The sequence below is a fragment of the Lepus europaeus genome, chromosome 16 (genome assembly GCF_033115175.1).
Source record: "Lepus europaeus isolate LE1 chromosome 16, mLepTim1.pri, whole genome shotgun sequence".
Taxonomy (NCBI): Eukaryota; Metazoa; Chordata; class Mammalia; order Lagomorpha; family Leporidae; genus Lepus; species Lepus europaeus.
The window spans coordinates 38,129,576-38,153,606 of NC_084842.1; the positions used below are offsets into that span (position 1 = coordinate 38,129,576).

General features: G+C 35.6%; 1 protein-coding gene across 1 annotated transcript in view; it reads right to left on the reverse strand.

The window, feature by feature from the left end:
• The window catches only part of GALNTL6 (polypeptide N-acetylgalactosaminyltransferase like 6), a 1,248,724-nt gene that overhangs the window by 940,957 nt on the left and 283,736 nt on the right, over window positions 1–24,031 (reverse strand). The window lies entirely within an intron of this gene.

Here is a 24,031-nt window from a genome sequence, read left to right on the forward strand (position 1 = left end):
AACTGTCTGTCTAATTCTTCCCATATGCTTCAGAAGACACAAAACCCTAGAGGAGGGACATGCCTCTCAATGGAATAAATTTTTGTCCAATTAATTCTTTGAGAAGAACTGAGTAGGAGGATCATGCTCTGTTGTTCTATGATCAGGTAATAAATTTTACTGTGTTACATCACTCAAAATATGGGCTGCATTGATTACAACAATATGTCTTCTTCAACACAGTTCTTGAATCTCTGGCTAATCACTCAGATTTCAGACTCCATACTCCAAGATACTTTTCTTAAATATGTCTCATGTTTCAAATTCAACATGTCCAAATTTAAGTCATCATTGCTTTCAGAACCCCTTTTCCAATTATGTGTTTCTTATCATATAAGGTACTCTCCTCCACCCAGTTAATATGAAGTTCGAAATCATTCAACAATTTTATTTTTCTGAGTTCTTTTCCGAAAAGCCATTAAGACCAATAAACCATAAATGTTTTCTTAATCCAGTTCATTTTGTCATGTACACTGTTTGTCTTAATTCATATACTCATAATTGTTTAAATAAAGTTATCACAGAGAGTTTCCTAAATTAACTTTTTCTCAACTTTCGAATGTCTACTCAGAATATTCTTTCTTACCAAGAGAAAAACAACTATGTCACTAACATCTTTAAAATTCTTCACTATTCTACCTTTCCTTCCAGAAAAATGTGGATGTCAGTAGACAATAAGAAAGTTCATGATATAATAATCTTTGAAAAAAAATTTAAATGCATTGCTGCCTGCTTCTCAGCAGTTACCTGACACAGTTATTTTGTTGTATTTTGCATATTCCATGCCTGCTGTGCTCTTGCAACTTTGAGCATGCTAATTCCATGGACACAAATACCTATCTGCCTCTTCATCCCTCATATAGCCTGGCTACAAAATGCTGGTCATCTGAAATTCAAGTATCATCTTTGTTCAAGTATCATCTTTGTTCTAAATATAATTTTGCCTGCTTACCCTAACTCCATACAAACCAGGACAGAGTAGAAGTGATATTGTTATATTCGTGAATATATATATATATATATATATGCATTAGGTTTTTAATAAAATTAAAGGTAAGCTATAAAAATGTTTTTTGCACATGATTTTATTTTCCACTAGGTAGTAGAACACTTGAAAGTAAAACACTTGACAGAAAGCTAAACTTTAAACCAACTTTCCTCAACACAGATGCTTAATATATGTACTTAAATCTATTGGGATGACAAATCTATTACTTCAAAATTCCAATAATTATTTTTCCACATAAATGCAACAACCTGAAATGTGCAACTGCATAAACCATTTTATACAAATATACTTAGAATCAATTCTATGGATCATCTATTCATTGATCATGCATCATGACCTCATAATCTTAATCTCAACTACCAAGTTAGCCATATACTTAAGAGCAAAACTGGAGTTCATGCTAATTTATATATTATGTATGTTGCTGTGCAAAGCTAACTTAGTTCAGAGCTCAGAAGTGCTGAAGATTAAGAGAATATGAACATTAAAGTTCTTTTTACTAAGTGTTTATTTGCTTAGTTCATTAGTCACTTGAAAGTGCATTTCTCAATTAAAGCATTCATTTGTAATTTTCAGAGGGAAATCATGTGAAGTAGTTTCTGTCATGCATACACAAAATTAGATGACTTAAAGCATACCATAAGTAATACTGACAAATAAATGGCTATGAACAAAGGCAGGGAAATTTTCCAGTTTCTGTATTTTCAAGCCTCCAAAATACCTTTTGAAATTTTATTAAAAATAAGAAAGACTCTTAAAGATCAGATGGCAATATTACAATTAATAGATTCATAAGAAAAGACATTTCTTCTCCAATGTCTATAGGAACAATATTGCTTTAGAGGTTCATCTGTTATAAACACTGCATTCATCACAACATGAAAGGTTTTAACATTCACTTAAAGAAAATTGCTTATTTTTGTAAGAACATCATAACAACTTTTGCTTTCATTGATAAGAAAAACTCAACATGAGCTAATAATGTGTTTCAGAAATTGGTTTGGGAGAAAGAGAAAACATACATGCCAGCAGTCACACATGCACACCTGTGCACATAACACACACACATACACACATGTACACACGCACACACAAACCACAAATAAAGTTACCTGAAATTAAAAAAGAAATAAGTTTATAGGGGGAATGACAAAGAAAAATTGACACTGATGAGCCTTAAACTATTTCTTATCTCAATATTTAACTGCTGTTGGAGAGGACTTTTTTTATGGTAGAAAAAAATTATCTTAATCATTTTGGAAATAAAAAAAATTATATGTTCAAAAAATATAGGACAAATAAAATACTGTGAACTGTGTTTTCTTAATAAAACAATGTCACTTATTTATTTATTTTTTGCCAGGCAGAGTTAGACAGTGAGAGAGAGACAGAGAGAGAGTTATAGACAGAGAGAGAGACAGAGAGAAAGGTCTTCCTTCCATTGGTTCTCCCCCAAAACAGCCACTATGGCCGGCGCGCTGCACCGATCCAAAGCCAGGAGCCAGGTGCTTCCTCCTGGTCTCCCTTGCAGGTGCAGGGCCCAAGCACTTGGGCCATCCTCCACTGCACTCCCAGGCCACAGCAGAGAGATAGACTGGAAGAGGAGCAACCGGGACAGAATCTGATGCCCCAACTGGGACTAGAACCCAGGGTGCCGGCGTCGCAGGTGGAGGGTTAGCCTAGTGAGCCATGGCACTGGCCAAAACAATGTCACTTATATAAAGGAAATTCAATGATATTCAAGGAAATGACAAATCAACATTTGGCATTGCCCAGACTGTCAGGGATAAAGCAAATCTGGGTATGTAAAAATTTTAAACTTAATGAAGAAACTGTTTGTGTTTTTCTATTAACCAGATGGTCTGAGTTTATCTTGTATGCATTAGGATCAAAATAAAAATCTGTTCCAATACTTTTGGGTTATTTTCTAAAAGCATTTTTTGTTTATCCTCTCTTACCCATCTCAAAAGAAAAAACTTCAAGTGCTCAATTACTTTCAAGAATAAGATATACTATTTTGTAAGAGATTTGCTCTACAAAAATGAGAGCTATCTCACTGATTCTTTGCCATGAGATAAACACTTATCCAGCAATGATAATACCTTGGTTTGATTATACAGAGTTGATCTATGCCAAAGGAAATATATATATCTAAGCATCTAGAGAATGCAATTAACAGTGTAGTAGCCAAGGAGCTGGAGAGGCATCTGAAGAGCAGACAATCCCTACTTCCAGGAATTTAACATGTACTCTGCAAGACAATATATCAAAATGAAATAAGATATTCTATAACTAAATTCAAGCTAATGCTATTTAGATGAAATCTGAGGTCTTGTGATGAAAATGAAGGAGACCTTATGAACTCTAAGTGTTGTGTAATTTGAAGGATAAAGGAAAGGAACATATAGGGTATTTCTATATGAATAAAGGCAAGGAGTGGAAGCCACAAGGAGATGACTACAGTTGCCCAGATTTTGAAGACAGTGTCAAATAAATTAGACGTATCACTGGTGGCTTTTATTCCCAGCTGATCAGCTGGCAATGTAATTTTATAAGGACCTTTTAAGACGAACAGTTGGGTAGTGCTAAATTAAATGGGGTGAGTACAGGCATGGAGTTCAGATAAATATTATATGGTTTAAATAGTAAATAGATTAGCCAATAAGATGTACTGATAATCAAAGGACTTCTGGAATGAAGTGATATTGACATTTACTGAGTGTCTACAGTGTACCAGATGCCATGTCAGATCTTAACTCCAAGAAGTACTGCAAAGACAGTTTAGCAGAACTGGCCTCAAGAGAGAAGAAATGGATATCCCGAAGTAGAAAACTAGACAATCTACCTGATGTCAAAAGGCCTAACTAATTCCTTGGGTTGTGCCTCTGGAATCTTAGCATACAGATGTACCATCCCTAGACAGATAGCGAAGATTACAGGAAATGTAATGCTAGTCCTCTGTGACGTGCATTTGAAAGTTTTGTCTGTCTCTCTTTACTTTGCAAACCAGAACAATAAACTGAAACACACATTCTAAAGTTCTAAGAAATAAAATCCCTATTATAATATAAAAATATATTAGGAATGGCATGATCAAATGAGGAGGAGGGAACCATTATCAATAAAAAGAATTATAAATAGACTAGTTATTTCATTTTTAAATATGCTCCTCATTTTCCTGCCAATCACTTGAGTCTTTTAATATACTAAACCCAATTCTTCTTATAAAGGAAAAAATAATTCTTGTTCATTTAAAAATAATGTTCCAGTGCTTAGGTACATTTTCCTAAAAATTAAATCTTCTTCGATAAAAACCCAATGAATCTAAAAATATGTTTGCTTCAATAGTGAAATAGGATATTTTCAAGATTTGACAGAATTAATTAGAAATCTACTCAACTCCAAGATCTCAAGGTAATATAAGCAATGTAGTTTGCACTTAAAATACTAATTAAAACATACTCATGCAGGGGAGTAGATAGTAAATATTCATACAAAGATAAGAGTAGAATGTTTCTTACACTATATTATGCCAAATATCTAAAAAAAAAATCTCTTTATGGACTTCTGTGTCTTGAGTAGTTTTTCAAGTTTAATTATAATATCTTTCTATTTGGGGAATGATTTGTTTCAGATTAAGAGAACTAATTTCACTTATTTTTTTTTTTGTAAGGGAAAGGGTTTATTGGAGAATACCCTACAGACCAGAGTGAAGGGGCAGCAAAGGAAAAAGAGGAGACTGTAAGAGAGAGAGACAGAGAGGAGAGAGGAGGGAGGAGAGAGGAGAGAGGAAGAGAAGCCAACAGAGCAGGGAGCAGAGCCAAGAGAGCACATATTCAGGAACAGGCCCTTTTAAAACTTTGCCTGAGGGCGGACAGGGAATCCCATTAGGATGGGGGTGGAGCCTGGCTCAGGTAGCTGGGCTGTGCAGCCACCTGGCTAAAACTGCACCAGTTTCCTAACATTCCCCCCCCTTTTTTTTTTTTTTTTCTTTTTCTTTAAAGTAGTATTTATTTATAATTATGCACTTACACATGGAATAACTGACAAAATTTTTATATTAGTCCTGAAGTAGAATATTTAGGGTCTCAAACTCAAGTGTTTTTCAGAACTAGTGTTACTTACGAAGATCTAAGAAAAGTTAATTTTTATTGTGTTATCTGAGTAATTCATTTTTTCCTTTTAATTTTCAGCCTCGGGAAATGGACACAAGTAGAAGAAAATTTCATTTGTAAAGTACTGAGGGGATAACTTGGATTTTGCTGAACAGGCTTATCTTGAACTTGGTAAATTATTTCTGAATGGAATACCTTTTGTAAATCAGGATTTGTATGGGGTTACATTAGTCCCAAAAGTCCAGGAGGGGTAGAGGGACAATGATCTATCTTTAGAGCTACTTCCTGCTGGCATGGGGCGATGTCTCAGGCTGCTGTCTCCTGGGTGGGGAGCGAGTATATTCCTGTAGCAGCATTTGGTTGACTGCCTGGTTGTTGAAGGCCTTTCTTCAACAACCAGGTAATTTCACTTATTTTATATTTTCAATTTGTCTTCTATAAAGTGCATTGAATTTGGTGTTAATAATGGTATGTGATTAAGTTTATTTTAAATTCTATCAGTTTCTAAAAAGATATGGCACAATTTGCATTTATATTGCCAATTCACAGGTTGAAATAACAGCTTGTTAAGATTGAAAACATTTTCAGTTACGATACTTTTGAACATTTTGAGAAGTCACTGTACATAGAAAGTGTTCTGCAATTAAAAATCAATGCCTCATAGATCTTGCTTCTATGTACATTTTTATATACATTTAGTAGACAGAATTATTTTCAATTATAATTTTTATAAAAGAAATAATTATAAAAGTAAGCATTTTATTGATCTATTTAGTGACTAGCTGGAACACTAAGAATAGACTCATGATCTAAACCCTAAAATGATATTTTAAATTCAAATGATAGATTCCACCTTCATAAGCCATATTTTAAATACTCTATCATACCAATATCTGGCAGCATATTTTTTAATTGTTGATTGTTACTTTGGAAAACTTTATTTTATTTTTATAAAATGTAATAGGTGTAGCTATTAGCATTGTGTATCACACAACACACTGAGTTTTTGTGAACTTGAACATTAGTATCATTTATTAATCAACAGTTATTATTTTAAATACAGGCACTCCACAATTTTCACTTCTCTTTCCTCATGGAAGAGATAAGAAATTAAATTGGATTATACTAAATGTTTATTCTTATTCTCATTTACATAATCTTCATTTTAAAATCTTTCTTTAATCTAAGTATTAGCTTCATATTTTTAGTTTCATTAATTCTCCAGCAAATTCTCAATGGTTATTCAAAAAATCTGTTGCCTTTTTATTTATATCACTATTTTTCATGAGAAGAGTCAGTTATCTCCTCTTTGATATGACATGTTTTAAATTTTGCTTCCTGTATTTTTTTCTTCATCCTGTTTCTAGTAACAAATCCTTAGCTTCATTGGAGATGGTATGTTCCAGTAACATCCGCTGATTTGAATTTTTGATTTTTCCTCAGCCTTGTTATATCCACTTAGCAACACCAGCATGAACAAGTAAGCTGACCATCAAAAGACATTTGAAACCTTATGCCTGGAATTTGCTCCAAACACTAAGATACCAGCACCAACCAAATAGCAGGACTATTTTCAGAGCCCAGATTTCCATTTCCGTAGTACCCCTATGAAAACCTCTTCAGGTGTTTTGTTTTGTTTTGTTTTTAATTTTAGAGGCAGAGTTACAGAGAGAGGGAGAGACACAGAGAGAGGTCTTCCATCCTCCCCAAATGGCCACAACGGACAGAGCTGAGTCCATCCGAAGCCAGGAGTCAGGAGCCTCTTCTGGGTCTCCCATGTGGGTGCAGGAGCCCAAGCACTTGGACCATCTTCCAGTCCTTTCCCAGGCCATAGCAGAGAGCTGGATTGGAAGAGGAACAGATGGCACACAAACTGGTGCCTAAATGCGATGCTGGTGCTGCAGGTGGAGGTTTAGCCTACTATGCCACAGTGCCAGCTCCCAATCTCTTAAATTTTAATAATTGTAATCTGTTCCTTTCATTTCAACATTGCTAGAGATAGTAACTTCTTGCTACTTCCTGATTCTTTGCAACACGATCATATGATGTCTAAACTTTTTAACGTGTTATCATTTTACTTCTTTCGCACATACTTAACATTTGAATAATGCTAAATTATCTTTGTTAGAATTAACTGTGGGGCAGAAATGGCTCAAGTAGTTGGGTCATTCACACTCACTTGAGAGACTCAGAATGAGTTCCTTTCTCCTGGCTGTGGCCTGATCCAATCTTGGCTGTTGGAGTCATTTGGGTGAGCCACTAGATGGAAGATCTCTTTCTGCTTCTGTCATTCTCTGTTTCTCTTTCAAATAAAATAAATAAATGAATGAAAGACTGAATAAATAGGCCAGCGCCGTGGCTCAACAGGCTAATCCTCCGCCTAGCTGCGCCAGCACACCAGGTTCTCGTCCCGGTCGGGGTGCCGGATTCTGTCCCGGTTGCCCCTCTTCCAGGCCAGCTCTCTGCTGTGGCCCAGAAGTGCAGAGGAGGATGGCCCAAGTGCTTGGACCCTGCACCTGCATGGGAGACCAGGAGAAGCACCTGGCTCCTGCCTTCGGATCAGCGCGATGCGCCAGCCGCGGGGGCCATTGGAGGGTGAACCAACGGCAAAAAGGAAGACCTCTCTCTCTCTCTCTCTCTCTCTCACTGTCCACTCTGCCTGTCAAAAAAAAAAAAAAAAAAAAAGACTGAATAAATAAAAAACTTTGGCTTCTGCCTTTTAACTGAATTTCAGGTGTCATAAAGCCTAAAGAAAAGGAAACATTGATATAGATGGTTCAAGAGCAAGGATATTTATTGGCGCAAATGTCCAGTAAACTCAATTTGCCAGGCTCCACTCCACACCTACAGAATGAGAAACTCTCAGAAGATTCATATATACATTGAAATCAAGAGTGCTGGTCTAGAGCAAATACTGGCAAACCACAGTTTGCAGGGTGACTTTTGTAAATAAATGTTTGTTGGACCACAGCCATACCCTTTCATTTATTATTTTTTCATTTATTACTTTTGGCTAAACTGAGTAGATGCAGCAGAGACCTTATGGTAGGTGAAGGATAAAATATTTACTCTCTTACGCTGTACAGCTAAAGTTTGCTGGCATTGGTCTAGAATAAAGCACAAGGTTTCATTGAGTATTGATGATTCAATGATTTTTTTCAGAATATTATAACAAGTGGCCAAGAAAATATCTGTAAAATATACAATGCATTAGCAAAACTACTTTTTCCTAAATATGCCCCTCTCTACAATGCTTCAGAATGTACTATAGCACATTGCATTAAAAAACATCGGGAGTTAAAACTTGATAATAACCAAATAATGAGTCCCTTTAGATTCCAAAATGTTAGAATAAAATGGTATTTCTGTTACTATGATTAGTGTACTGTAGTAAATCTGAAATGCAATGTTAGAATGAGATAAATTTTTAATAGAGAAAAATACAGTTTTTATAGCTTTAAACTGATGTAAGCCACAAATCCCCACTAAAAATGACCCCATACATTATTTTAACCTTTATATGAATACACTGCAAATTAAATTTCTCAAGCATTATCAAGAAGTACAATAGTTTAATATTAAAATCAATATTCACATACTATTTACACAATCCTCACTGTGATTTCATAACACAATTCTTATTAAGGCCATGTACCCAGCATGGAAACAACTTTATTGTGATAAGAGATTTGATGGGATCATTATAAAAAAAAAATGGTTTGTCTATGTATCTCATACACACTTGAAATTGCTATTCAAGTAAGTCCAAAAGTCTGGAATAAAAACATTGTCTATTTCTCATTTCATAAAGAGGCTCATAGCAGAAAAGCAAAGAAATACCACTGCTTACTGGACATTTATAAGCAAGGAAAGCAACTGCCTTGCATCTCCAGTTCTTCAAATATCTTTAGAGGTAGCTTTATCTTAGAGTAAATTTCTTTGCTGGGTTTCCTATAATAATGTAAAACTTCACATTTTTTATTATTATGAAGTTTTATTTTTATTATGTTCAGGTTTTCAAATATATGGCAATCACAAACAATAGTACAATGAAACTCCATGTATCCATCATCCTCCTATAACTATGATAAACATGCTACTCATGCACAATCTATAACTCCATGTATGACTCCTTTCCAAACCAATTACTACTGTAATTACCACACTTACGGTTCTTTTTCTTTAGGAACAGTAACATTGTAATTCACAAAACTTAGCCATACCATTTTAACAAATGGTTACTTGTACTTCTACTGTGACATAGAGTTCCTCCTGTGAAGATTCTCCCCATATTTCTATTCTAGTCAATTATCCTGCAAACCTCAGGAGGTTAACTATTGTGCTGAAATTCTTTTTTATGATTCATTTTGGATTAGCTGTGCCTGTTTTATAATTTCTTCATTAATAGAAGAATACAATTTGTTCTCTTTTTATGTCTGTCTTCTTTTTCTTTGCATAATATTAGTGAGATTCATCCATGTTAATACATTTAATTTGTGGCTTTTTATTGTTCAGTGCTAATTTAGTGCACGAATATATCACAATTTTCTTTTCCTTTCTACTATTGATGGACATCTTAGATGATTCAGAACATAATTTCTGTGACCGAAAATTTACATTTGTTATATCCTGGAATTACTCTGGAAAATTGGCAAAATAGGCAAAAGTAATAAAAACTCACACTATAACATTATGATACAAATTATAAGGCTGACTTAGATGCCCTGAGATCCTCAGCTTAATTGACTCTTTCTAATAGAAGAGCAATATAATATATTACATAAGTTATTTGAGAGGATAAAATCACTATATACATAAATATGAAGCTTTTGTGACAGTGTTTGTCACACAATAAGGGCTCAGTGGATGCTAGCTGTCATTTTTTATTAGTAATAATTTCAACAATTTTAATAGAATACACCCTAAAATGATTTAACTACAATAAGATTTAAGGTAATGTACTATCACCTTTAGTATAATTTTGTTGATTCAATTTTCTATTAGTCTTTTCGTCTTAATCTATTACACTATTAAATAAGTATTGCAAGACATAACTGTGGATGTGAGGGGTGGAATTTAAGGAAGATATAGAACTACATTTCAGTACTATTTTATTGAGCTGCTTTTTATTGTCATAAGGTTTTTAGATTTATATTTTGCAAGGTAAAGTGAGAGAGACAGAAAAAGAGAGAGAGAGAGAGAGAGAGAAATTAAATACTTGAGCCACCATTCATATCCTCGTAGAGCATTTACAGAGAGCTGGTTCAGAAGTAGAGCAGCCAGTTCAGGAACTGGCATTCCAATATGGGATACTAATGTAATCTATTGCACTTCACTGCCTCAGAATTCTGTTTTAAAATTAAAAGCTGATTCAATTTATATTACTCTATATTCTAGCTTCGTTGCAGTATACTTATAGAAATTATTTCTTTAGAGTAAATTTTATAACTAGTTATAAACATACATGTACATATATTGCTTTCAACCTGAATAATATAAAATGAAAAATCCAGTGAAAAATAATCAGCTTAGATATTCTAATTATCTTAAAAGTTATTTAGTATTTGGTTTGATGTTAAAAAATCAACTTTGAAATTATATTAGAGTATGTCTCTCCCTTTTAAAATCATTTTAACAGGGGCCAGCGTGTGGCATAGCAGTTTCAGCCATCCCCTGCACTACTGGCATCCTATATGGGTGTTGGTTCAAGTCCTGGCAGCTCCACTTCTGATTTTAGCTCCCGTTAATGTGCCTCAGAAAGCAGTGCAGGATGGCTCAAGTCTTTAAGCCCCTGCACCCATGTGGAAGACCTGAAGAATCACCTGGGTCCTAGTTTTAGCCTGGCTCAGCGCTGGCCTGTGTGGTCATTTTGGTAGTGAATCAGTGGATGGAAGATTTTCTATCTCTTCCTCTCTCTCTCTATAACTATGCCTTTCAAATAAATAAATAAATCTTCATAAAACATCATTTTAACAAATAAAAACTTGTATCTGCTGTATTAGTAGAAACTAAATATTGAATAAAACTATTAAAGTTTCTAGATATTCTCATTTTTGACATGGCTTACAGTTAAAAACTAATATTTCACAGTTAATTTTTTATTTTTATTTATATAAAGTGAACAAATTTCATGTATTTCATATATACAGATTTAGGAGCATAGTGATACTTCCCACCCTCCCTCCTCTTTCCTTCCTTATTCTTTCTTTTAATTTTTATCACAATGTACTTCCAGTTTATTTTATAATCATAAGTTAAACACTTCACTAAGTGTAGAATTTAACAAAAGCTAAAAAGAAAGAAACACTGTTCCTCAAAATTAGAGACAAAAAAAGTAACATATGTGAGTGAAGTTGACATTTTGAGATTAGATTATTATTTGCAGTTAAATTTTTTTTGGTATGTTTTGAAATAGCACTGTGCTGGGAAATGTTGTCAAAATAAATTTGTTTACATGCTGATTTAGACTTCGCTTTTAACTTGCCTCCCCATCGTGGTCACTCTCAAGCTCTCAAAGAAATAACATTTTTACAAGGAATTTCAATAGGTAAAGTTGAAAGTCTTCCTTAACACTGATGCCAATCATATTCAAGAAATTGTGAGACCACATTTCAGGACAGAAAAAGCTGAAGGAATGAAAAACCACTTCCCAAATTGTCACTTAATTTAAGTGAAAAGTTCACTGGATAAGAGTCCACTGTAAATAGCAATCATATTTTCAAGGTGAATTACAGTAAATACAGACTTTGAAGATACAGATCTTTTTTCTTTTTTTAATGATTTATTTTATTTGAAAGGCAAAGTTACAGAGAGAGAGGAGAGAGAGAGAGAGATCGAGAGAGATCTTCCATCTGCTGGTTCACTCTCCAAATGGCCACAATGGCTGAGGCTGTGCTGGGGCAGAGCGAGGAGCCAGGAGCTTCTTCTGGGTCTCCCACATGGGTACAGGGGCCCAAAGACCTGGCCCATCTTCCAGGCACATTAGCACTGAGCTGGATCAGAAGTAGAGCAGCGGGGACTCAAACCAGTGCCCACATGGGATGCTGACTTCACAGATGGTGGCTTAATCTGCTGTGCCACAACAACGGCCCCCATAGTTCTTTAGAATCTTCCTTCAAAGTTGTCCTCATTTTAGACAAATTGATTAAGTCCATATCAGTGGCATGTCCAACTAGTTGCTAAGAGATATCTGAGTTCACTGAGAATATGTATACCCTCTAGGCCCATTTTCCTGACAATTATGTTCTGCAATTTAAAATACTCACTAGATATAATTTCCTTTAACATCTCACAACCTACTTTAGGATTTCATTAAAAATATTGAACAAACTACTTTTTCTTTTCTTTTCTAGAGTTCTTTCATAAGATTTATTTGCCACAGAATTGTATTGGGTCTTCCAGTGAAATAAACTAATAATTTCTGTGTTTAAAAGAATTTTTGCTAATTGGATATAATAAAGCACACTTAATTTTGAAAAAAAAAATCAATTAGACATTTGATTTTTGAGAAATGAATTAACCCAAAATCAAGAAAGAACTGCTTTTTAATCAATTGTCAACTAGAAATGTATAATATTTTATTTATCTCAATTTGCATTAGCCACTTCAAATGCTCAATGATTGCATATGGTCACTATATTAGACAGTACAGTGTCAGATTAATAATTTATGTGTTTAATATTAAAAAATAACAAACAGAATTTTCCTTTCTGTTTTTACTGTCATGTTCAGAAAATTTTTTCCTTAGGTAAAGAAAGTTTCATTTTTTTATAATGATTTTATATTATTATCAATATATTACTCAAATATTTATTATACCTGTGGTATATCTGGAGTAAGCAATCTGGCAAATATATAATTAATTAGCATGTTTCTGGTCACTAGCCCCAAGAGCATTTGAACTGAATTCATTAATATTTGGAAATTAATTTATTGCACACTGAAATATTTGGCTCACATTAGTCTATTTACTAGCCATTCTATTGTTTTACATTGGCCTATGTTTATATTTGTATGTTAGAATTAAAATATTCTTATTTTTACTTCATAAATTAATGCATATCTTCAAGTGCTCTCATCTGAACTAGCCAAGCACTCTACTCAAGTGTTGATTGCAAGAGAGACTGGTAGTCATTCTACCTTTCATCTTACAGGCACATATTTCAACACCTATGTTTCTTAAAGTTGACTTGGGATAATAATAGTCATCTAAAAATTCCAGTTTTTCATACATGAATTTTGTTTTGCCAAGTTGTTAGATCTTGGATTTTTAAAATTTGTTTTATTTATTTGAAATGCAGAGAGATAGAAGATGAGAAATGGGTAGAAATACAGAGCTTCCATCTGCTGGTTTACTCCTCAAGTACCTGAAAAACGTGGGCACGGACCCTGTTGAATCTGGGCTCCAGGACTCAGTCCAGATCTCCTGCTTGAGCCTCATCTGAGGCCTTCCAGGGCCTGCTTGAGGAGGAAGTTGGAATCAGGAGCAAAATCAGGACTCAAACACAGCTACTTTGCATCTTAGCTGGGATTTTAAAAAAATTATTATAGTATAATATGTTCTTTGTAATAAATTATCTTATTTTTGGATGGTGATTCACCTTTTGAAAACATAATATCGATGTAGGTTCCTAAAGCATTAGTTATCTATCTTGGCTTTCTGTGACCTAAAAGTTCAGTGAATAATTATATATGGTAATTAAATCATGAGAAAATCATGGCACACAACATGTAAAATCGATAGAAAAGCCAGTTATACAAAATTATAGTTTATAATTTATATAACCTCTTTTTGAGTATATCCAACTCATAAGAATTGGCCTTTCAAACCATCCATTCAATAAATCAATATTTACCCTCACATAATTCATGTATTTTATTAAAAATATCAGAAGTTAAATACTTCGAGGCCGGCGCCATGGCGCACTAGGTTAATTCTCTGCCTGCGGCGCCAGCATCCCATATGGGCACCGGTTCTAGTCCCAGTTGCTCCTCTTCCGGTCCAGCTCTCTGCTGTGGCCTGGGGGAGCACTGGAGGATGGCCCAAGTGCTTGGGCCCCTGTACCCGCATGGGAGACCAGGAGGAGGCTCCTGGCTCCTGGCTTCGGATTAGCGCAGCTCCACTGTTGCGCCCATTTGGGGAGTGAACCAATGGAAGAAAGACCTTTCTCTCTGTCTCTCTCTCTCTCTCACTGTCTGTAACTCTACCTGGCAAATAAATAAATAAAATCTTAAAAAAAAAAAGAAGTTAGACACCTCAAGAATCAGCTGAAATTCTAAACATTTTATAACCTTGCTTTGAAATACCATTCAAGAAAAGCTTCACAAAAAGAAAATGAAATTAATTGGGCACAAACATTCTTCATGATACATACTTATGTATAATCATTTTTATTGTAAGTATTTACACTTCCTTTATTTATTGGTGTATCTTAAAATTTTCTACAATAGTTATTTCAAATGTCCTGGTCTGTGGTTCATATATCCTTTCTATCATTTTGAAAGTGACACATAAATTCCATGTAATTTCCATGACCAATCAAAGATTAATACTAGCGATTCTGTTTTAACATTTGAGTCTATTTTTGGAATCATAAAATAGGAAAAAATTCAGTTCAGAAAACTTGTTCCTACATATAGGAAGCATTAGTTTCATACTATTTTCTGATCAAACTAATACTTTGTGAGTCTTAAACCATATGCACACTAATAGTTTAAGTTTAATAAAATGGAAGACAATTAAGAGGTAAATTTCATTTGCTCTCTGTAAATTGAAGCCAGGAGCCAAGAATTCCTTCTGAGTCTCCCATGGAGGAAGTAGGAAGTTAAGTACTTGGGTCATCATCTGCTGCTTCCAAGGGTATACACTGGTAGGAAGCTGCATCAGAAGCAGAGGTGATATGGAATACAGGCCTCCCTAATGGCAGCTTAAATATTGCCCTAAAAGTTCACCCCAATCATTATTTTTATATATTATGTACAATTTATATATTATAGATAATATATATTACATGCAGTAATATATAAACAGTTGTTGTAAGAACTTCACTTACAAAGATAACAATAATTTCTGTAGGGAAATACTGTGATGATGCCTTGGAAATTGAATGTGAGAAATCAAGGACACTGAATTTGTACAGTAAGATTCTACATAACATGGTGTGATAACTTTGTGCTAATCCTTAAAAGGAAAAGAAATAGAGGTGGTAGAACTGAAGATTATGGAACCTCAAGAATAGCTTACAATCTAATCTCATGCAAACTACAAAAACCTGAGTCACTTATTGTAAAAAACAAACAAACAAACAAAAAAACCAGGTTGGTTAGAGTGGTTTTTGGAAATAGTTGAGTTGAGACAGTGATGAAACAAAGTATGTACTAAGCGTACCAGAAATCATAAAAAATTTTGAGCCAGTTCCTCCTATTTCATCTGCCATAAAATTGAGGGGTTAAGCAAAATTTACTCTAATCACCAGCAAAAAAGTCCCTATAATATTTTAGTTAGATGCTGGTTATATAATAAAAGAATCATCAATCTAAACAGCAAAGCAGCCACGCTGATGATTTCTTTAACTTTCTAAGAGAACTGTCTGAACATCAAGCATTCCTTTTTCCTTTGTTTAAAAAAGTCATTAATCTTGGTTAAATTATCAGTCTCTGAGTTCTCATAATGCTGAGTCTAATTTGTTTTGGCATCTTTCTTCTGATACTAAAAGCTCTGGGTTGTTTGTTGTTCCAATACTTGAAGGATAATGTAGCACAGCCTGTTGAGTATCTGATTAGCATTATTGTCAAAGCTGGAACTTATCAACCTGTTTAAATCCTTTGTTTCTATAAATATATACCTGCTGTTATTATTCAGCTAAATTCAAGCAAACAGAATGAGATGCTAAGTACCCACCTTTCTGATGACAAGGTTTCCTTAGTGAGAAAGAGCAATTCTGTTTCCAAAACGGCTCCTAATTTCTTTCACCTCCAGACCCCTGAGCTTAACTATACCTGGTTTTGCAACCTGCTTTAAACAATCTCTTGTCAGTTTTCAAATTTGACTTTGATAATAAAGTTATTATTCAAAGGAATGCTGTTCTTCCATCACTTTTGATCTTTCTCCATATTTTCTGCATTATTGTGATTAAAAGAAGCTTTCATTATATAGAGCATTTGCTAATATTGCTGTTATTTTGATTTATATGCAAATTTAAATTTATTTGACATCTTTCAAGTTTCTCTTCAGCTGAACTTCCAGTTATGGTGACTCATTTTTGTTTGTATTGGTTCAGTAATTAGCTGAGATTTTGTACGGAAAAACAGTAAGTAAAATAAATTGTAAATGGTAAACTTGTCAATTTAATCCCAACGTTTGGAACTCCTATCATAAAAAAGCCAGAAGACTTCAAAGAGAGAGGATCCCAAAATGTCCTGTCTGCTATGACCATTTGCATCTGAAGCAAGCTTTGACTCTCAGTTCATTTTCAGGAAGAGTTTATGCATCAATATACAGACTATTTTGTCTTTGCAAAAGGTTTTGTAAGGCAAAATGTTGCAGCTCAAACTATATAAAAGTCTCTTTGATTTCCATGAAAATATTTAATTCAAAGTAGTATTCACAGTTTTGGGAAAAACAGTGGTGTTTAAGAAAAAATAATAAATAGTTTTTAACTCAGATTCACATATGCATCTTAATTTACAGGCTATATAAAATTGGGTAGAAATGAAATCTGTGATTGTAGACCTATTTCTCTCTAATATATTTTTTCTCACAAGTACAACTTATGTCTAAAATGCACAGATTGCTTTATGCCTATTTCCTATGATTTTCACCAGGCATTTATGCTTCATACTACTAAGTAACACCAGGGAAATCAGAAAAGGGACACTCTAAGATACATTCATTAAGCACAAAAATATTCTTTGGATGTGTGGAAACCATATAGTTCAAGAAAGAAAATTATTTAAGAATAAATGTTACATCAAGAAAAAGAGTAAGTTCAGGAAAGAATTTAGGTAATATATTCAACCAAATTAAATAAAACCCTACATATTTAATGCAATGCCATAAACTCATTATGTATGAGAAATGAGATGAGAATGTGAGGCTGATAAAAATTATTGTTAAATTTGAAAACATGCTGAAAGCACTGCATAGCAGATCTATCATTGCTCATGTGAAACAAAAGACGTTCTCAAAAATTCTAAGACTTTTTAAAAACAAATTATTCTCATATATATTTATACTTATTCTAAGTTAAAGATAAGTCAAAATAAGTAGCTCAAAAATATATTGTCCTATTCTGTTTGGTATGCAATTGCAGAATATCTCAGATATTTTTAACAGTCCTACAGGCTGAGAAATTCAAGATCAAGACTGTCTAGGGAGGGTCCTCCTCCACGTTTGCAGATGAAGCCTTTTGGCTCTCATCTTCCATGGTGGAAGGAATAAGAACTCTGGGATCTCGTTTATATTCCCCATTCATTTGGGCCTCACTCTTCTGACTTAATCACTTCTCAGTGGGCTCATGTCTTAACACTATCATCTTGGAGATTAGGATGTCATCATATAGATTTTGGGGGTCAGAAATATTAAGGCTATAGTGTGTATATAATAAATACAGATATGAAAAAATATTCCACATCATATGCCATTAGCAAAATGTAAATTTAAAACAAAAACTTGGGCATCTTTCACAGAGCAGTACCAGGAAGCTGGGTAAGAAGCTAAGATGGGTCTCAGTTGGGCACTCCAATGTGGAATGCTGGCAACCTGCTGCACTACAACATCAGCCCCAAGTTCATGTTTTCTTTAATGTTAATTTTATGTTTAATAAGATTCCAAAGTGAATTAAAACTAAAAATATCAGAAATGTAAAATAAAAAATTCTTTGATTTCAGCAGATGTGTATTTTATTTACCCAAGTGATACTGTCATGGACACAGGCTGATAGCTTGACTTCTCTCCACCTTTGAGAGTATAAATTGTTAAGATCAGCTGGTTGGTCCATTTTCTTTTATTACTAACAAGTGAAAAAATGGTCTTACAAATATGTTTTTAAGAATATAAAATGTGAAAAACCACAATATATTCCAGAAGTTTCCAAAGTAATTTTCTTTGGATTCTGTTGCTACTGAATCAAAATACATCTTAATGATCACCTAGTGATAATTATTGTCCATGAGAAGAGGGACCTTTGAATTTCCCAAATGGGATTTCCAGCACCAATGAGATAAATGGTTTATAAATTCATTCTGCATACAACTATGTAAGGTTACTAGTCTTAGAGAAAAATTAAAAAAAAATTTCCTTGAAACTGTTAAGCAAATAAAACAAATTTTAGCCCCATGTCATTTTCTTAAAGATGGGCTTTGCTGAGAATGTATGAATTGCATCATGATGAACCAAAGTCTTGCTTCTTTCTTTTTGGAATTAAGTATTTTCAGATTCAAATGTATCATACAAATACAAAAAGTTTTACAGAAAGATACATTTCTGTAGGTTTGCAGCAATCAGCAAAAAATGTTTAATCCCTTTTGTCAAACATGAAATTTAATGTAGAAAGCATTTAGTGCTCTGGTTCAATTGTATACAATCAAAGGTAGTCTTTAAGTATAAACCACTATTGTATAAATAATTGGAGTTTTAGTAGAGTTGGATTGCTTTTCAACTCTATGAAGATTTTTGGCAGAATGCTTGTTGACTGTTGTAGCACATCCTAAAATAAATACCCACATTTTCTTTGATTGTTAAAAATATTACTGACTAAATATTGTGAATGTACTATTATCACTTTTTCCAAACTATTTTCCTGTGATTCATTCTACTTTTAAGAATTTTTGATTCATCAAATGTACTCACAATCACATTGATAGTTACAAATAATTTTCCAGCTATTTTTTCTTCCAATGTTTCATATGATCTACTGTTGATAGTAATTCATGTCTTCAGCAGCTTATTCATAACAGACAATAGAAAATACATTTTAAATTTTAATTTATTTCAAAGGCAGAGAGAGTGAGAGAAAAGTGCTTTCACATGCTGATTCACTCCAAAAATGCCTGCAGCAGCTAGGAATGGGCTGGGCTGAAATCAGGAGCCCCACATCTCCCACATGGGTTTCAGTAACCCAGTCACTTAAGTCATCAGGGTTTTCTCCCAGGTTTTCTACTGACAAGAAAGCTAGAGTCAGGAGCTGGAACTGTGAAATGAACTCTGATGTGGAATGTGTGGCTTCTTACTTAGTAGGCTAAATGGTCACAGCCTCACAACAGGCAGGGCTTATTGCTCTTACCTGAGCACTCACTCAAACGCCTAAAAGTAAAAGTATACACTGACACCAAATACATCTGTCACATCATACACTCTCATTAACCTCCACTTAGTGAGAAAGAGGATATATTACAACTTGGGGTTCCCCCATCATCAATGGCACACTCATTCTAAAACTACACCAGGCAGCAATACTTCCACAACAAATAGCCATCCTCCACTGCAAGGGCCACCAAAGGAAAAAACAAACAAAACAAAACTATTTCATTGCCATGTGAAACAACAAAGCAGATAGGCAGGTGAAACGCCAGGCTTCTCAGATCTATTTTTTGCCAATCCCTCTGCTCTTAGCCCTCCTTGTTGAGCCTCTCCAATATGTACCAGAAGAAAAGAATTATTTGACCTTATAAGGAGAATTTAAGCAGGATGGCTGTCTTCTTTAAAATGGCCATGTGATGCTTCCAAAGCAGGGGGCCTTTGACTTTCTCACCTCCATCCATAATGAATTCCATGTAGGAAACAAATCGTTTACTCTCCTATTCTCTCATCTCATCTATGATCGTTATATCTCCCACAATCTGTGATCACTCATTCCAGTTCCATTTGCCAAAAGGCCTGCCTCCAAAGCCATCTCAGGCTCCATCCTTTTCTATTCACCAGGCAAGAGGGCAAATTCATGGGAAATTTTGGCAAATATACTTCACCTGCATGCCTGTGGTCAGAAAGATAAAATATCAACTTGCTTTTGTGTATACATTCTCCTGTGGGTGAAGGCTTGCCCTTGCTTGTTAGAGAAAGCAGATATGGTGATAAACTGTATTGTAAAACAAACAACAAAAAGGTCATCTCCTGATTCAGCCTCCCCATTTCTGTTCAGTCAGATAATGGATATGCTTTCATTTCTCAAATCACCATAAGCTGGAAGCTCCACATCCCCTATTGCCTACAATCCTCAGGCAAGGTGGAAAGGGCAGATGGCTTCATTAAGACTCTCCTCAAAAAACACGCTCCAAACCCAAGCTGCTTGGCCCTCTCTGGTACCCATTGTGCTTATGCAACTTTGCACCATACCCCACTCCCCTTACCAGCATAGACCTTTCAAAATCATGTGCAGCCACCCTTTCTTTTTGGGCAATTTTCCCTCTTCACATTCCTCCCTTGGAGACTACATCCCGGTATTGGCACAGATCCATCAATTCCCACAGTTTCATGGATGATATTCTCCCGAATGCGTACCCTGATCCCTTTCCGTTACAAGTTAGTCCCAAGGTTTATATCTATATAAAAACCCTTTACCAGTTCCTTCAAAAACTATTTACCTTAAAAGAACTTTCTCACCCTTATACCCCTCCTAGCTAGCCTAGGAATTGCCACTGAGATAGGCGCATTTGTAGGAGAGCTTGCCAAACACCTCTATTACTAACAAATCCTCTCCGAAGATATGCAAGATAGCTTAGATGAAATATCTTAAGTTCTTTTTAAGGTTCAAAACCAAGTCAACTTCCTGGCAGCAGTAGCCCTACAAAAATCAATGGGGCTTGGACCTATAATAGCAGAAAATGGGGGTCTCTCTTTACTCTTAGAGGAAGAATGCCTTTTCTATGTCAGTTAATCCGGTTTTGTCTGGAATACTGTTCACAAGCCAGCAGACTGGGCCCCCAAAATTCAACAGTGTATGTCTGATTCTTGGAACAATTGGTTTCACAAACCCTTTTGTCTAGCTTGGCATGCACCCCTTCTCAGTCCCCTCATAGCAATTTTCTTCTTGTTTCTGTAAGACTATGAATTTTTCAGTTACTAAAGTGATCCATTCATTCAGTTGCCCAAAATCTCACTCAAATCCATGTTGACAATGTTTGCTTTCTTAAGATTTTATTTATTTATTTGAGAGGTAAAGTCACAGAGAGTGAAAGGGAGAGACAGAGAGAAAGTTCTTCTTCCATTGGTTCACTCCTCAGATGGCCACAATAGCCAGAACTGTGCTGATCCAAAGCCAGTGGCCAGGTGCTTCCTCCTGGTCTCCCAGAGGGTGCAGGGGCCCAAGTACCTGGCCCATCCTCCAATGCCTTCCCAGGCCATAGCAGAGAGCTGGACTGGAAGAGCGGCAGCTAGGACTAGAACTGGCGCCCATATGAGATGCCAGCGGAGGATTAACCTACTGAGCCACAGAGCCGGCCCCAATGTTTGCTTTCTAAAAGGCATCCAATGACAGGTCATCAGGGCCAGCATTGGGGAGAGAAGAACCTCGTGCCTGACTGTGCCCCTTTCTCAGCAGGAAGCAGCAATGGAGCCTAGCATCCCCATTATTAGCATCCCCACTCCCCAATTCCCCATTCCCCAGAACTCATTTCTATGTGCCATCAAAAGTTCCCCCCACCACGTATATTAAAATCCTGGAATTGTTAAAATCTGTTGGGTCACTTGGGCATGGATAGTTAATCAGACCAGATGAAACCAGATGCATACTGATAATCTAATAATTTTATTGCCTAGCATTCTGCTTCAAGCCCCTGACCTGGGACATTCTGAATTGCTAACACAATGCATTTCAAATTCTTGATTTTGCCAAAGGGTCTTTTTGCACATCCCCCACCAACCTTACCAGGGTACAAGTGGCACTCTGAACATCTGCATGATCTCTTCCAAGAAGTAGAATAAAAGGGGACCAAACGCCTGCTATTGAGTGAGCTGAAAAACCTGTCAAATGTCACTGCTCTGTCCCAGATAAAGCATTTTCCTAAATAAAAGCTGATTATCTCCAAGCCTACTTCAGGCCCAAGAAATCCTTAAAACCAAGAATCATTTAGAGTAATGGTTAATATAAATGAAAAATGGGCACTGAATGAATATAGATCTCTTTGCAACTATAAAATACTATAAAGTATGTATTGTTCCATTATCATAACATTCATCATAAAAGGCTCATAACTTATGAATGCCTTTTGACTTGGATAGTGCCTGTTAGAACCCCATCTTCTTTAACACACAAATAAATCATTCAAATCAACTTTTAGATTTATAGGTTGAATAATTTTTGCCTTAGTGATTAAGAACAGTAGCTACCTTCTAAAGAGTACAACTCTAGTTAAAAATCTATGTGTACTGAAAAGTGATCCCTGTTAAATATAGGAGTGGGAATAAGAGAGGGAGGAGATGTACAGTTCAGCACATGAACACTCGGACTTACCCCTAATGGTAGAGTTAGAAACGTGCAGGGGATTCCAATTCAATCCCTTCAAGGTGGCATGTACCAATGTCATCTTACTAATCAAACTGATCAGTTTAAGTTCACAATTGATCATAATGATAGGATTAAGTGTCAAAGGGATCACATAAACAAGAATAGTGTCTGCTAATAATAATTGATAGAATTAAAAACAAGAGAACAATCCAACATGGGAAGCGGGATACACAGCAGACTTATAGAATGGCAGATGTCCTAAACAGCATTCTGACCTCAGAATCAACCCTTAAGACATTCGGATCTGGCTGAAGAGCCCATGATTGTATTTCAGGCATGGAAAGCCAAGACACTCTGAAAAAAAAAAAAAAAAAAAAACTAAACTAAATGAAAGATCTCTGTGAGTGAGATCCCAGTAGAAAGAACTGGCCATCAAAGAAGGAGGTACCTTTCTCTGAAGGGAGGAGAGAACTTCCACTTTGACTATAGCCTTGTCTAAATAAGATTGGAGTTGGTGAACTGAAGAGGCTTCCATAGCCTTGGCAGCTCATGACAAGAGCCTTGGGTGATTATTGATGTCATAAATAAGAGTGTCAATTGTTAAATCAACAACAGGAGTCACTGTACACTTGCTTCCCTGTAAGATCTCTGTCTTTAATGTGTTGTACCATGCAAATTAACAGTAAAACTAGTATTCAAACATTACTCTATACTTTATGTATCTCTATGTGTGCAAACTGTTCAAATATTTACTTAGTATATACTAAGTTGGTCTTCAGTATAAAAAGATAATTGAGGCCGGCGCCGCGGCTCACTAGGCTAATCCTCCACCTTGCAGCGCCGGCACACCGGGTTCTAGTCCTGGTCGGGGCACCGATCCTGTCCCGGTTGCCCCTCTCCAGGCCAGCTCTCTGCTGTGGCCAGGGAGTGCGGTGGAGGATGGCCCAAGTTCTTGGGCCCTGCACCCCATGGGAAACCAGGATAAGCACCTGGCTCCTGCCATCGGATCAGCGCAGTGCGCCGGCCGCAGCACGCTACCATGGCAGCCATTGGAGGGTGAACCAATGGCAAAAGGAAGACCTTGCTCTCTGTCTCCCTCTACTGTCCACTCTGCCTGTCAAAAAAAAAAGATAATTGAAAATGAACCTTGATGAAGAATGGGATGGGAGAGGGAGTAGGAGATGGGAATGTTGTGGGTGGGAGGGAGGTAATGGGGGGAAAAGCCTCTATACTCCAAAAGTTGTACTTTGGAAATTTATATTTATTAAATAAAAGTTGAAAAAAATCTTTGTGTGATTTTCAGACCCTACCATATATAATTATAAAGGCTTTAGCTGGGAGGACTGCACACACTGGAATTGGTGCACAGCCAGTGCATTGCAGGCTCTGTGAAGAGTTGCAGGCAGAAGCTTCATTACTCTGGTACT